This window comes from Lepus europaeus, chromosome 15, assembly GCF_033115175.1.
Source record: "Lepus europaeus isolate LE1 chromosome 15, mLepTim1.pri, whole genome shotgun sequence".
Taxonomy (NCBI): domain Eukaryota; kingdom Metazoa; phylum Chordata; class Mammalia; order Lagomorpha; family Leporidae; genus Lepus; species Lepus europaeus.
Window position 1 is genome coordinate 81,955,493 of NC_084841.1, and position 14,667 is coordinate 81,970,159.

General features: G+C 38.4%; 1 long non-coding RNA gene across 3 annotated transcripts in view; it reads left to right on the top strand.

The window, feature by feature from the left end:
- Window positions 1-14,667, top strand: part of LOC133774590 (uncharacterized) — a 117,324-nt gene that overhangs the window by 37,973 nt on the left and 64,684 nt on the right. The window contains exon 5 of one of the 3 annotated variants that reach the window (XR_009868095.1): window positions 14,634-14,659. The exons of the other annotated variants lie outside the window; for them this stretch is intronic. This is a non-coding gene — a long non-coding RNA (uncharacterized LOC133774590). Of the gene's footprint in view, window positions 1-14,633; window positions 14,660-14,667 lie in introns of those variants that run through there. 3 annotated transcript variants of the gene reach the window in all.

Here is a 14,667-nt window from a genome sequence, read left to right on the forward strand (position 1 = left end):
TTGCAAGTATTTTCTCCCATTCTGTCAGCTGTCTCTTCACTTTGCTGAGTATTTTATTTGCAGTGCAGAAATTTTGCAATTTAATGTAATCTCATTTGGCTTTGATTACCTATGCTTGTAGGGTCTTTTCCAAGAAATCTTCGCTTATGCCACTGTCTTGCAAGGTTTCCCCTATGTTCTCTAGTAATTTGATGGTATAGATCTAGATTTAGGTCCTTGATCCATTTTTGAATGGAGTTTTGTGTAAGGTGTAAGATGGGGGTCTTCAATCAGGGAAAACAAATGATATTTGTCTCTTTGGGACTGGCTTAATTCACTCAGCATGATGTTTTCCAGATTCCTCTATCTTGTTGCAAATGACCAGATATCATTGTTTTTGACTGCTGTATAGTGTTCTATAGAGTACATGTCCCATAATTCCTTTATCCAGTCTACTGTTGATGGGCATTTGGGTTGGTTCCAGGTCTTAGCTATTGTGAATTGAGCTGCAATAAATATTACTGTGCAGACAGCTTTTTTGTTTGCCAATTTAATTTCCTTTGGGTAAATTCCAAGGAGTGGGATGGCTGGGTTGTATGGTAGGGTTATATTCAGGTTTCTGAGGAATCTCCAAACTGAGTTCCATAGTGGCTTAACCAGTTTGCATTCCCACCAACAGTGGGTTAGTGTCCCTTTTCTCCCCACATCCTCGCCAGCATCTGTTGTTGGTAGATTTCTGAATGTGAGCCATTCTCACCAGGGTGAGGTGAAACCTCATTGTGGTTTTGATTTGCATTTCCCTGATTGCTAGTGTTCCTGAACATTTTTTCATGTGTCTGGCCATTTGGATTTCAAGATCTAAATCGGTGAACTCAAAAGGCTTCCATAGCCTTGGCAATTATTTGTTGAAGAGACTGTCCTTTCTCCAGGGATTAATTATTTGTCAAAGGTAAGTCAGGTTATAGATACGCGGATTGATTTTTGGAGTTTCTATTCTGTTCCATTGGTCTACAATTCTGTTTTTATGCCAGTACTAGGGTGTTTTGATTAAAACTGTCCTGTATTATATCTTGAAATCTGGTATTGTGATGCCTATGGCTCTGTTTTTGTTGTATAAAATTTCTTTTCTATTGGGGATCACCTGTGTTTCCATATAAATGTTAGCATTGTTTTTTCTAGATCTGCGAACAATGTCATTGGTATTTTGATTGGGATTGCATTGAAAGTGTAAATTGCTTTCAGTAATATGCACATTTTGATTATATTAATTATTCTAATCCATGAACCAGAAGATTTTTTTTCCTCTTTTTTTTCTCTTCTTTTGTTTCTTTCTTTAATGTTTTGTTATTTTCATCCTAGAGATCTTTGACATCCTTGGCTAAATTTATACCAAGGTATTTACATTTTTTGTAGCTATTATGAATAGTGTTGATCTTAGAAGTTCTTTCTCAGTCATGTCATTGTCTGAGGATATAAAAGCTATTCATTTTTGTGTGTTAATTTTATATCATGGGGCAGCGGGTTAACGCCCTTCCCTGAAGCGCCAGCATCCCATATGGGCGCCAGTTCTAGTGCTGGCTGCTCCTCTCCCAATCCAGCTCTCTGCTATGGCCTGGGAAAGCAGTAAAAGATGGCCCAAGTTGTTGGGCCCCTGCACCCATGTGGGAGACCCGGAAGAACATCCTGGCTCCTGGCTTCCGATTGATCGGCGCAGCTCCGGCCATCGCAGCCAGTAGGGGAATGAACCTTTGGATGGAAGACCTCTCTCTGTCTCTCTACCTCTCCTCTCTGTATAACTCTGAATTTTAAATAAATAAATAAATCTTAAAAAATTTATATCACACAATTTTACTAAATTCTTTTACGAGTTCCAGTGGTCAGTCTCTCTCTCTCTCTCTCTCTTTTTTTTTTTGGACAGGTAGAATTATAGACAGAGAGAGACAGAGAGACAGGTCTTCCCTCCATTGGTTTACTCCCCAAATGGCTGCCAGGGCTGGAGCTGTGCCGATCCGAAGCCAGGAGCCAGGTGCCCCTTCCTGGTCTCCCATGCAGGTGCAGGGGCCCAAGCACTTGGGCCATCCTCCACTGCCTTCCCAGGCCACAGCAGAGAGCTGGACTGGAAGAGGAGCAACCGGGACTAGAACCCAGTGCCCACATGGGATGCTGGCGCCGCAGGTGGAGGATTAACCAAGTGAGCCATGGCACTGTCCCTCCAGTGGTCTCTTAAGTGGAGTCTTTTGGTTCCCCTGTATATAGAATCATGTCCTTTGCAAATAAGTATAGTTTGACTTCCTCCTTCTCAATTTGCATCCTTTTGAAATCTTTTTCTTGCTCAATGGCTCTGGCTAAAATTTCTAGGACTATATTGAATAGCAGTGGTGAGAGGGGCATCCTTGTCTGGTTCTGGATCTTGGTGGGAATGCCTCCAACTTTTTCCCATTCAATAGGATGCTGGCTGTGGGTTTGTCATAAATTGCCTTGATTATGTTGAGCAATGAGCTTCCTATATTCAATTTGCTTAAGGTTTTCATTATGAAATGACAATGTGTTTTATCAAATGTTCTCTCTGCATCTATTGAAATAATAATAATAATGTGGTTTTTGTTCTTCAGTTTGTTAATGTGATGAATCACATTTATGGATTTGGAAATGTTGGACCATCTCTACACACCAGGGAAATATCTCACTTATTCCAATTGAATGATCTTTCTGATGTGTTGTTGGATTTGACTAGCTAGTATTTTGCGTAGGAGTTTCAAATCTGTGTTCATCAGTGATATTGGTCTCTCTCTGTTGCTTCTTTTTTTGGTTTAGGAATTAAGGTGATGCTGGCTTCATAGAAGAAGTGTGGGAGGATTGCCTCCTTTTCAGTTGTTTTAAATGGCTTGAGGAGAATTGGAATTATTTTCTCTTTTAATGTCTGGTAGAATTCAGCAGTAAAGCCATCTGGTCCTGGGCTTTTATTTGTTGGGAGGGCCTTTATTGCTGATTAAATCTCCATGTTGGTTATTGGTCTGTTTAGATTTTCTGTGTCTTCATGTCTTCTATTTGGTAGGTTGTGTATGTCTAGGAATCTCTTTCTTTTAATTTTCCCTATTTGTTGGTATACAGCTCTTTGTAGTAATTCTTGATGATTCTTTTTATTTCTATGATATCTGTTGTTATATTTCCTTCTTCATGACTGATTTTATTGATTTGGATCTTCTCTACCACCTCCCCCTTTTTTTGGTTGGTTGGGCTAATAGTGTATCAGTTTTTTTTTTTTTAAATTTTTTCTAAAATGCAGCTCTTCATTTCACTGATCTTTCATATTGTTTGTTTCAATTTTGTTTTTTTTTCTTCTCTAGTTTTAATTACTTCTTTCCTCCTAGTAATTTTGGGTTTGGTTTTTTTTTCTGGGTCCTGAGATGCACTGATAGCTCAAATTTTTGGTGACTTTCTAATTTTTTGATGTAAGCACCAATTGCTATAAACTTCCCTCTTAACACTGTTTTCTCTATCCCATTAGTTTTGATACGTTGTATTGTCATCTTCATTCATTTTCAGAATTTTTATTTCTGCTATGACACGCTGTATATTCAGGAGCATGTTGTTCAGTTTCTCTGTGTTTGCCTATGATCTTCAAATTCTTGAGTTGTTAATTTCCAGCTTCATTCCATGGTTTTTGAGAAGATGCATGGTATGATTTCAAATGTTTTTTTAATTTGCTGAGACTTGCTTTATGGCTTATATGGTCTGTCCTAGAGAAAGTTCCATGCACTGATGAGAATATGTATTCTGCAACTGTGGGATGAAAGGTTCTGTAGGTATCAGTGAGGTCCATTTGGTCCACAGAATAGATTAGCTCTGTTGTTTCTTATTTTATGTTTAGTTGATCTGTCTGTCCGTTGATGTCAGTGGGATGTTGAAGTCCTCCATTACTATTATATTGGAATCTGTGTCTCCCTTTAGATCAATTAACATTTCTTTAAAATAGCCAGGCACTTTGGTTTTGGGTGCATATGCATTTGTTATAGTCACATCTTCTTGTTGAATTGATTCCTTAATTATTATGTGGTGCCCATCTTTGTTTCTTTTAACAGTTTTTATGTTAAAATTTATTTTGATGATATTAGGATGGAAAACCTGTTGGCTTTTGCTTTCTGTTAGCATGGAATATCTTTTTCTACCCTTTTACTTTCACTTTGTGTGTATCTTTGTTGGTGAGGTGTGCTTTTTATAGGCTGTAAATTGATGGGTCTTGTTTTTTAATCCATTCAGCCAGTCTGTATCTTTTAACTGGAGAGGCCATTTACATTCAAATTTACTATTGATAAGTAATGACTTAGCCCTGCCATTTTTCTGTAAACATTCCTATTGTTTGCTTTGGATTTCCTTTGTATTTTTACTGGAGATTTTCTGCCTTCACATTCTTTCATAGTGATGACTGTCTTTCTGTGTTTTTGTGTGTAGCACATCCTTAAGCATCTTTTGTAAGGCTGGATGAGTGGTGACATTCTTTCAATTTCTGTTTGTTATGGAAGGTATTTATTTCACCTTCATTCATAAATGAGAGCTTTGCAGGTTAACAGTTTTTTTCTCTTAAGACTTGGAATATAGCTCACCATTCTCTCCTAGCCTGTAAGGTTTCTGATGAGAAGTCAGCTGTGAGTCTAATAGGAGATCCTCTGAAAGTAATGTGGCATTTCTGTTGTGCATTTTTTAGAATTTTTCTTTATGCTTTTGTTGAAAGTTTGACTACAATGTGTTGTGGTGAAGATCTCTCATGGTCATGTCAATAATGAGTTTTATGTGTCTTGTGTACTTGGATGTTCCTTTCTCCAAATTAAGGATTTTTTTCTAATTACTTAAATGAATAGATCTTCTAATCCATTCTGTCTTCCCACACCTTCAGGAACTCCTGAGACCCTTGTGTTGGATGTTTGATAGTAGCCCATAAATCTCTAATAATGTTTTAAAATTTTCTAATTTCTTCTTCTTTTTTGGTTCGTCTGGCTGAAAAATTTCCAAAGATTTGTCTTCTAGCTTGGATGTTCTTTCTTCTGCCTCACAAAGTCTGTTGTTAAGACTTTCCACTGTACTTTTTATTTGATCTATTGATTTCCCATTTGAAATGCTTTATTTGGATTTTTCTTCAGAATCTCAATTTAATGGGAAATTTTTTCATTCATGTCATTTATCAGTTTCTTTAATTCATTGATTTTCTTCTGAATAATCCTATGGTTAATCTTTTGAATTCTGTTTCCAGCATTTCATCCATCATTTCATCTTCACATTGTAATATTGAAGTGTTGTTATGTTCCTTTTTGGGGGTCATTTTGTCTTCCTTATTTTTTCTTAGATTACTGTGTTTATTTTTAGGCATTTGTGGAGATACTAGTTGGATTTTTTTCCTCTGATGGCTCTCATCTTTGAACTATGTCTCTGTGGCTTAGTGGGGTGTCTGTTCTTTTAGCAAGTATCCAGAGGTGTGTGCCTATTGTGACCAGGGAACTCTGGTCAGTGCTTCGGGGTTGGGTGAGTATAAAAGATGACACCCAAATTGGTCATAGTACCTCTCCTTATTTTAGCAGAAAGGAGAGTATGATCACCTCTGTTGGTGTGTTCACACCTTCATCTCCTCTCTTCCAAGGTGAACAATGATCAGGCAATAGCACCCAGCACTGCTGTATGAACCACACAAAGGATCTGTGCAGTCTTCATTGTGAGCATGGTTCCCATTTCAGTGACCTACCCTAGGCAGTCAGGGGCTCTGAGTGTGTGGAGCCCAGAGATTTACTGACCAGAGACCCAGCTGCATTCTGTGCCCTCCTGTGCAGTCGTAATTCCCAAAGGATTAGCACACAAGGATCCCACAGTCATGGGGTGCAGAGGATCCACTCTTCCCCACTTGCCTATCCTCTTCATAGAGGTGTTCTCAGAGCCAGCTTCCTGTGGGTGCACCTCCTAGGCAGTTTGAGCCGTGGAGCCTGTGATACGTTGAGAAGCTGGGGGCACCTCACAGTCCTACGTGGGTTCCCAGCCCCCTGTCATTCCTCTAAGCCAGACTCAAAGTCAATGGGGAATATGGATTTTTCCCTTTGCTAGAATCTCTGGATCACAGGTGTGCACAAGAACCACCAGCTGAACGTTGCCTTCTCCCCACTTGTTGCTGGGTGCACCTGACCTGCCACTGTGGGTGTTGGCAATAAGATGGTGTTTTGTCCCAGCCAGTTGCTAGGTGTGTGCACTAGAGCTCCCACAGCTGCTGCTTATGCACTATGGCCACAATGGCGCCTGCCCTTCCTCATCCAGTTGCTGGGTGTTTTCTGTGGGGAGGGGGTCTGGTGAAAGAGAAATGTGCCCCTGTTTTTTCATTGTGTCAGTGGCTACCCTGTCCCCCTTAGGGCTTTAGGCTAGACTGATGCCAAGCTCTCCCTTTGCCTTGATCACCAGTGCCATGGGCTGCTGCAGTCTGATCTCACTGCATTCCCCAAAGCTTGTGCCTTCTCTGACTCTTGGCTTCTTGGTCCTGTGTTGTGTCTGTGTTCTTGGTGCGTATCCACACCTTCCACACCAATCCACGGTGTTCCTCTTTATTCTGTGGAATTTCCACTACATTTTTCTAACTCTCCTCTGAGAATGTACTTCGTGGCCCCCCCCCCCTTTTTTTTTCACTATTTACCCCTAGCCTGGAGCAGTATGCCCTTCCCTGTCCTGCCATCTTGGAATGTTGCCATGCATTTTTTTATAAGACATTCAATGTGATTCAATGCACTTAAAGCAAAAATAGACAAACAGAATTCTAGAAATTGAAGAGTTTCTGAACAGCAAATGAAATAGTCAGTAGAATGAAACAACCTCCAGAATGTGGGAAAATAATTGCAAACTATTCAACTGACAAGAATTAATATCCAGAATATATAACAAACCAAATTCAACAATAAAAATCCTACTTAAAAATGAGCAAATGCTATGAATATACCTTTCCCAAAAGAAGATATACAAGTAGCCAACAAACATATGAAAAACTCCCAAACGTCATTCATTTTTTTTTAAATTCAAGTGGTTACTTTTTTTTTTTTTGAAATTTATTTATTTGTTTGAAAGAGTTACACAGAGAGAGGAGAGGCAGAGAGAGAGAGAATTCTTCCATCTGATGGCTCACTCCCCAATTGGCTGCATCGGCCGACGCTGCACCGATCCAAAGCCAGGAGCCAGGAGCTTCTTCCAGGTCTCCCATACCAGTGCAGGGGCCCTAGGACTTGGGACATCTTTTACTGCTTTCCCAGGCCATAGCAGAGAGCTGGATCAGAAGTGGAGCAGCCGGGTCTCAAACAGGTGCCCATATGGGATGCCGGCGCATATGGGGGCCGGCACCATGGCTCGGTAGGTTAATCCTCCGCCTGCAGTGCCAACATCCCATATGGCCGTTGGTTCTAGTCCTGGGTGCTCTTCTTCCAATCCAGCTCTGTGCTGTGGCCTAGGAAAGCAGCAGAAGATGGCACAAGTCCTTGGGCCCCTGCACCAGCATGGGAGACCTGGAAGAAGCTCCTGGCTTCAGATCCGCGTAGCTCCAGCCGTTGCGGCCATTTGGGGAGTGAACCAGTGGATGGGAGACCTCTCTCTCTGTTGCTCCCTTTCACTGTCTGTAACTCTACCTTTCAAATAAATAAATAAAATCTTAAAAAAAACCAAAAACTAACATGCTGGCAAGGATTTGGAGAAAGGGGAAGAACTTTATGCACTCTTCATGGGAATGCAAATGAGAACAGCCACTTTGGAAGACCGAATGGAGGTTCCTCAAACAACTAAAATTGAACTACCATATGATCTAGCAATCAGTCTACTAGGTATATATCTAGAGGAGAGGAAATCTGTAGGTTGAACAAATGTCTGCAGTAGTATATTTGTTGCATTTCTGTTCTCCATGGACAATATAAAGTATACACCTGTGTGTCCATCGGCAGATGAATTTATCAGGAAAATATGGTGTTTATGCAATGTTTGGCCATAAAAAATGAAATTCTGTCATTTGCAGCAACATGGATGAGACTGGAGGACATTATGTTAAGTTAAATAAGCCAGGCACAGAAAAATAAATACCGCGTGTTCTCACTCATATGTAAAGCTAAAAAAAGTTGATCTCATAGTAGTCAAGAATAGGATAATGGTTACCAGAGGCTAGGAAGGGTAACAGCGAAGAATGGATAAGGAGAGGTTGGTTAATAGGTAGAAAATTATAGCAAGGAGGAGCAAATTCTAGTGCAGTATGATGGTAGTAGTTAGCAATCATTTACCATGTATTTCAAAATTAACCAGAAGAGAGGATTTTTGAACATTGTTTACATGAAGAAATGATAAATATTTGAGGTGATAGAAATGTTATGTGTTTGATTTTTCATTGCAGTCTGTATGCATATATTGAAATATTGTGCTATACCCCATAAATATGAAAAGTTATTGTATCAATTTAAAAATCTGAGCAAAGAAGGTTGATGCCTAGATCTTTGAATATCCCTGCCCTGAGGCTGTGTCACGCAGAAGACATTCTGTGAGTTACTTTGGAATCAGTATGGTGATACTTAGGAAATTATAAATAAGAAGTAAAATGAATTTTCTGGATTTATGTACTGGGAGATGTCACCAGATTTGGTTTAAGCATTAAAATTGTGACCTCTACTATTTCTCCTACACTTTCTCATGGAGCCTGTTATTAGCATAACATCTGAACATCTGGTGTTTTCTCTCCCACATTTTAATCTGTACATTTCTTATTTTTCATCCTTACACTTCCTTATTACAATTTGCCCTCCTGATAAGCATATAATCACCAAAAGTTCAAATGTTATCTATGCTCATCCTGGAGTTCTCTAAAGAACTGATTATGTTTTCTCTGTAATTTCAAACATCTTTGCTCATGTTTCTTATTTATGTGATTGTGTTCCTTATCATATTCCTTTAGTCCATAAAACACACTCTACACACAGTTTAAAAATAAGTTATAAGTAAATTTAAACATATGATCATGAAGCAAAAGGCAGGTAAAGATGAAGCTGATTGCAGAAAAGGAAACCAACAACATGAGCTAAATGTACACAGGCAACTGTGGGAGTGTCTCCAGCCTGACTGTCCTCATTCACCCTTCATCTGCATGCTGACCAAATATGCACTCCTTCTGTTTGGCAGCTAGAACATTTTTAGCAGCCTCCAGGTCAAGATGTACACACATTTAGTTTCTCTATGCTGCCAGTCATTGACGATCCCCAAAATGGAAATCTTTGGAAATTTGGTCATGTATGAATTTAAGATCTCATCAGAAAGAATTAAAAAGCCAAATTCATTGGTTCTTTTCCAGTCAATGTTTTCAACTACAGTGCTCTATCATGCAGCCTTGAAATTACATTGTGCTAAGCATGGATTTTTCCACTGAAGGAGGAAATCCTAACTCTAAGTTAGTCTCTTTTTCAATGACCTCAAGCGACAGGGAATAGCATCATCATTTTTGGAGACATTCCAATGCTGTCAGTCTTAATCAACTCTCCTATTGCCATTCTCTGGACCCTATCTCTGAATGCTTTGACTAAAATCCTAGAGTGATCACGCCAGTTGTTAGCATAGTGGTTGTGGTAGTGGTATGGCATGTGCCGTGTGGCCTGGGTGAGGAGGCAAGTAATGTTATGTGCACAGGTTGTCTCCACTCAGTGTTCCTCAGTTATGACTAAACACCCGAACTTTGTATCTGGAGATAAAAGCAACAACAGTAAAGCTTTTACATTGGAATTCCTTTTCCACAGTGTCAAACTAGTAATTGAGGCCAGACTTCCTACTGAATTTAAATAGAAAAACTGGAGGATGGGAGTGGAAATCTACTCAAAGGTATTGTGACACTAAAGAAGTAGGGGAGAATTTCTCCTAGACTTTGGAGACAATGGAAGTTCGGAGACTTGTACCCTATGCTTGGAACTTCTTTTCTCCTAGAGGCATTAAAATTACAGAAAAGGTAGCTAGAAAACTAAAAACATGTTCTGCATTCCTGATGTGTATTGAAGACAATGATATAATAGTTAAGTTCTTCTCAAGTGGGGCTTTAGTAAACTCTTTGCACAAAAAGTTGGAACTCCAAAGAATTATGACCAGGAATAAGGTGAAAAAGAAGCCAGTTGGCTCTCTCAAGGACTGTAACCTAGTTCCAAATTACTTTTATCTTTGAATTTGTATTAAACATTTCCAGATTGCTAGAGATCCCAAATTCCCTCAAATGCAAACTTTTTCTGGGGAAAGTTAACACTGTCCAAGCTTCAGATTATATCAACAGTTTTAAAAACATGGGGGCTGATGCACAATAGAAAATAATTGGGACTCTGAGAAGATAAAACTTCATGAACAATCAGTTAAAATAGTTAAAACAGTTTCATAAGGGTACAAGAAACTGGGATCACCAAACACTGATTTTAAAATTCATGCTTGCTCCTTTCAAAAAGAAAAAAGAGAAGATTTAACATCATAGCTGGGGGCTAAAAACTGTTAAATGAAGTATTTTATATTGAAAAATGATCAAATAGAAAAGCTAGAACTAGAAAATACAGTAATTGCATTTACAAACTTAATAGATTTTACACTCGACTAAGCACAATTCAAGACAATTTGTGATCTGCATGGTAGGACAGAAATTATGCAGAGCAAATAATGGATCATAATAAGTACAATGAAAAGGAAGATGAGAAATGAAGAGAATGCATTGAGAAAGTATAATAGACATGGGGTATCCAAGAAGCAAAGGATTATGAATCAGGCAGAGACAATATTTGAAGAAACAGTGGCTGGGAGTTTTCCAAAATTGACAAAGAACTATAAGCCTGGGTTTAATAATCCCTAAAGATACCAAACAAAAAGAAATTCATGCTAAGGCTCATCTTATTCCAATAGAACTGATGGTGGTGGTGGTGGTAGTGGTGGTGATGATGATGTAAATATTAAAATCAGAGGACAAAAGGCAGATTACTTTCAGGGACAACAATTATATTGATTTATTACTTTTTTCCACCAGAAATATTATTTTTTAATACACAGAATGTAAGATAGGTTTTATCAAATAAAAATACGAAAATGCAAGTGAGCTCCTAAGCCAGGAAAAGCCACCAGGAGTTCCAGCCTCAGAAGGGCCAGAGCAGAGGCCTGATTGGATTTATTACTTTTCAAAAGAAATTATGAAATGCATTAAACACACACACATACACACTATATATATATTTCCCCCCACTATATATATATATATACACACACACACACATTCTCTCTCTCTCTATATATATATATATATATACACACACACACACACACACCTATAGAGAGAGAACCTGCTGGTTCATTTCCCAAATGCCCAAAACATCCAGGGCTGTGGCAGACCAAAGCCAGAAGCACAGAAGTTCACCTAGGTCTCTCATGTGAGTCTCACATGAGCCATTATCTGTGGCATCCCAGGATGCATTAGCAGGGAGCTAGATCAGAAGCAGAACAGCTGGAATTTGAACTTGAACCAGAACTCTAATGTGGGATGTAGGTACCACAAGCTGTGGCTTAACATAAAATACCATAATGCCCACCCCAGATAATTTACATCCAGTGAAAATTAGCCAGAGTAAAGAGGAAACAATGACATTTGGTTTTCAATCATAGACTGATAGAATTGATCTTCAACAGATCTACAATAAATAGACCCCTTAGGTAGAAAAATAAAATAATTTTGTTTGGGTAGTCAAATATCAAGGACAATGAGAAAGGCAAATATATTGGTATAGCTAAATAAATGTTGCCTAAATAAAATCATTTTGATCACATGTTGTGGATTTTTAAATTGTTGAGAGATGATTTTTCATGGGCTTAATAATTTTGCACATTTTGTCAGCAGAAGCACAGTTTTGTTTTAGAATATTTTTAATGCATATTTGTATAGTGAGGAGGCCCGGAGATGGAGATAGTTTACCTCTAAAGAAGAGACAGATGTTTTATTATCAAGTAAAATAAAGGTAATGATTCCCTCTAGGACAAAGTCCAGGAACATTTGTGTGTTCAGGGTTTCTCAGTTCTGAGGTTAACCCATTTTGTGATCTGTGTCTACCTGGGCTACTCCCTGTCACTTTAGGGTATAAGAGGAATTGATGTGAACATAAAGTTTATGCTTCTTTCTGTACTGTGAGAATAATGTCTCTGTTTCAGGAATGTTGCATTTCTGCTTACATCCCTGAAACTATGGCACTAACTTGTTAGTTTGCAAGTAGAGAAAATCTCAGATCTTTCATATGTTTTTTAAAAAATTTATTAATTTGAGAGGGAGAGTTACAGACAGGGAGATACAGAGAGAAAGGTCTTCTATCGACTGGTTCACTCCCCAAATGGCTGCAATGGCTGGTGTTGAGCCAATCCAAAGCCAGGAGCTAGGAACTTCATCCAGATTTCCCATGTGGGTTCAAGGGCCCAAGCACTTGGGCTGTCTTCTACTGCCTGCCTTGGCCAGAAGCAAAGAAATTGGATTGGAACAGGAATAGCTGGGACATGAACAGGCACCCATATGGGATGCTGGCACCATAGAGGCTTAGCCTTCTAAGCCACAGTGCCAGCCCCATACTTCTTAACAAATATATATGTAGCAATAGTATGTAAGCATGTATATTAAATTCAAGTAAAGTTTAGTAAAGAAATGAAAGTTGGCTTAACTTTTGAAAATCAACCAATGTAATTCATCACATTTGCTGAAGAAGGGAAAAATTATATAGCCAACTCAAAAGATGTAGAAATATCGTTTAGTAATTTCAACATCCATCCATATTTTAAATGCAACTTTTAGCAAATTAGAAATAGATAGGACCTTATCTATTTGAAAAAGATAAACACCCAATAAAACACTAGTTGTATTTATATGTCAGCAATAATTAGTTTTCAAATACACAGTTTATGATGATATAATAAGATGGTGCAGTAGTTAAGATATTGTTTGGGACATCTGCATCCTCTATCAGGTGTTCCAGATCTGCTTCTGATTCCAGCTTCCTGCTAATGCACATACTTGGAGGCAAATGGTGATGGCTCCAGTAGTTGGGGTCCCTTTCACCCTTGTGGGATACTTGAATTGAGTTCCTGGCCCCCAGGTTCAGCCTTATGCATGCCTGGCTGTTGCAAATATTTGGAGAATAAAACCAGATATGGAGGATATTTGTCTCTGTCTCTCTGCCTGTCAAATAAAATAAAAAGAAATAATGTTTAAAAATAACATGCCCAGAAATAAGTAAGATGTGGATTACCCTATAAGGAGAGATGTTTTTATAGATAGAAGTTAATAGATATACCATGTTCATGAAGTGGGAGTCTTGATAATATAAAAATGTCATTTCCAACAAAATGACCTATAGATTTCATGAAATCCTAGACAAATTCTCAAAACAGCTTGTGTGTGTATTCATATGTATGTGTGTAGTTTATCAAATTATGTGTAGTCAAAGGCCACTATCAATTCTCTATCCCAGGCCTGTACAAGGACTGCAATAAAAACTCATGAACAGCATATTTGTTCAATGGCAAAAATTGTTTCTTTGTGTGATTTCATGTGTGATTTATAAGGATGAGATGGAATTTAATATATTGAATAATTAAGAGATTTAAAACATTGCTATTTCTAAACTTAGTTTGCCAGAAGTATGGAAACAACTTTTGGACATTTAGTGTAAAATTTCAAAATATTTCATTTTCATTTCTTCAAGAAAACACAATTTTCTTCTAAATAATAAAAATAGTTCAGAGTACAATAGTTAAATACTGCTATGTTTATAATACATTTATATTAATCATATGGTATCCAGCTGGTCACAAACTGGCTGGTAGTTCGCCCTAGGAATGTTAAAAATAACATTTCAGAAGAGGGTGTTTGGCACTGTGGTTAAGAGTTCACTTGAGATGCCTTCATAGCATATCAGAGTATCTGAATTCCAGTCCCAGCTCCATTTCCAACTCCAGCTTCCTGCTAAAGACCTGGAGACAACTGGTGATGGTCCAAGTACTTGGTTCCTTGCCACCCAAATAGGAGACTTGTATTAGAGGTACAGGTTTCAGGCTTTGGCATGCTCCAGCCCTGGCTGTTGGGGACATTTGGAGAATGACCCAGTAGCTGGAAGATGTTTTTTGTTTGTCTCTGTCTCTGTTTGTCTGACTTTCCAATAAATAAATATGTTTAAAAAAATAAAATTTCATAAGACCTTTACTTCTCAACTTCTCAATGAAAAGAATAATTTATTTTCAAATTAGAGTACCCTTTGGGAGATTTACTTATTAGACATTTGTAATTAAAATAAGTATTTAGTTTTTTTCTTTGATATATAAAATTATCACTGATAATTATTATTAACACTAAAGAAGACAGTACCTTAGCATCTGTCTTGTTTATAAACTAGATTTATATCTGAACACCTAATGTCCAATTTTGTCAGTTGTACCCCAACAAGCTGCCTTAAATAGTCAAACAAAAGTTTTTCACAGGTCCAATTTTGTGTGCCTTACTGTGGTTTTTAAAGTGTACTGTATTGGGGCTGGCGCCGTGGCTCAGTAGGTTAATCCTCCGCCTGCAGCGCCGGCATCCCATATGGGTGCCAGTTCTAATCCCAGCTGCTCCATTTCCAATCCAGCTCTTTGCTATGGCCTGGGAAAGCAGTAGAAGTT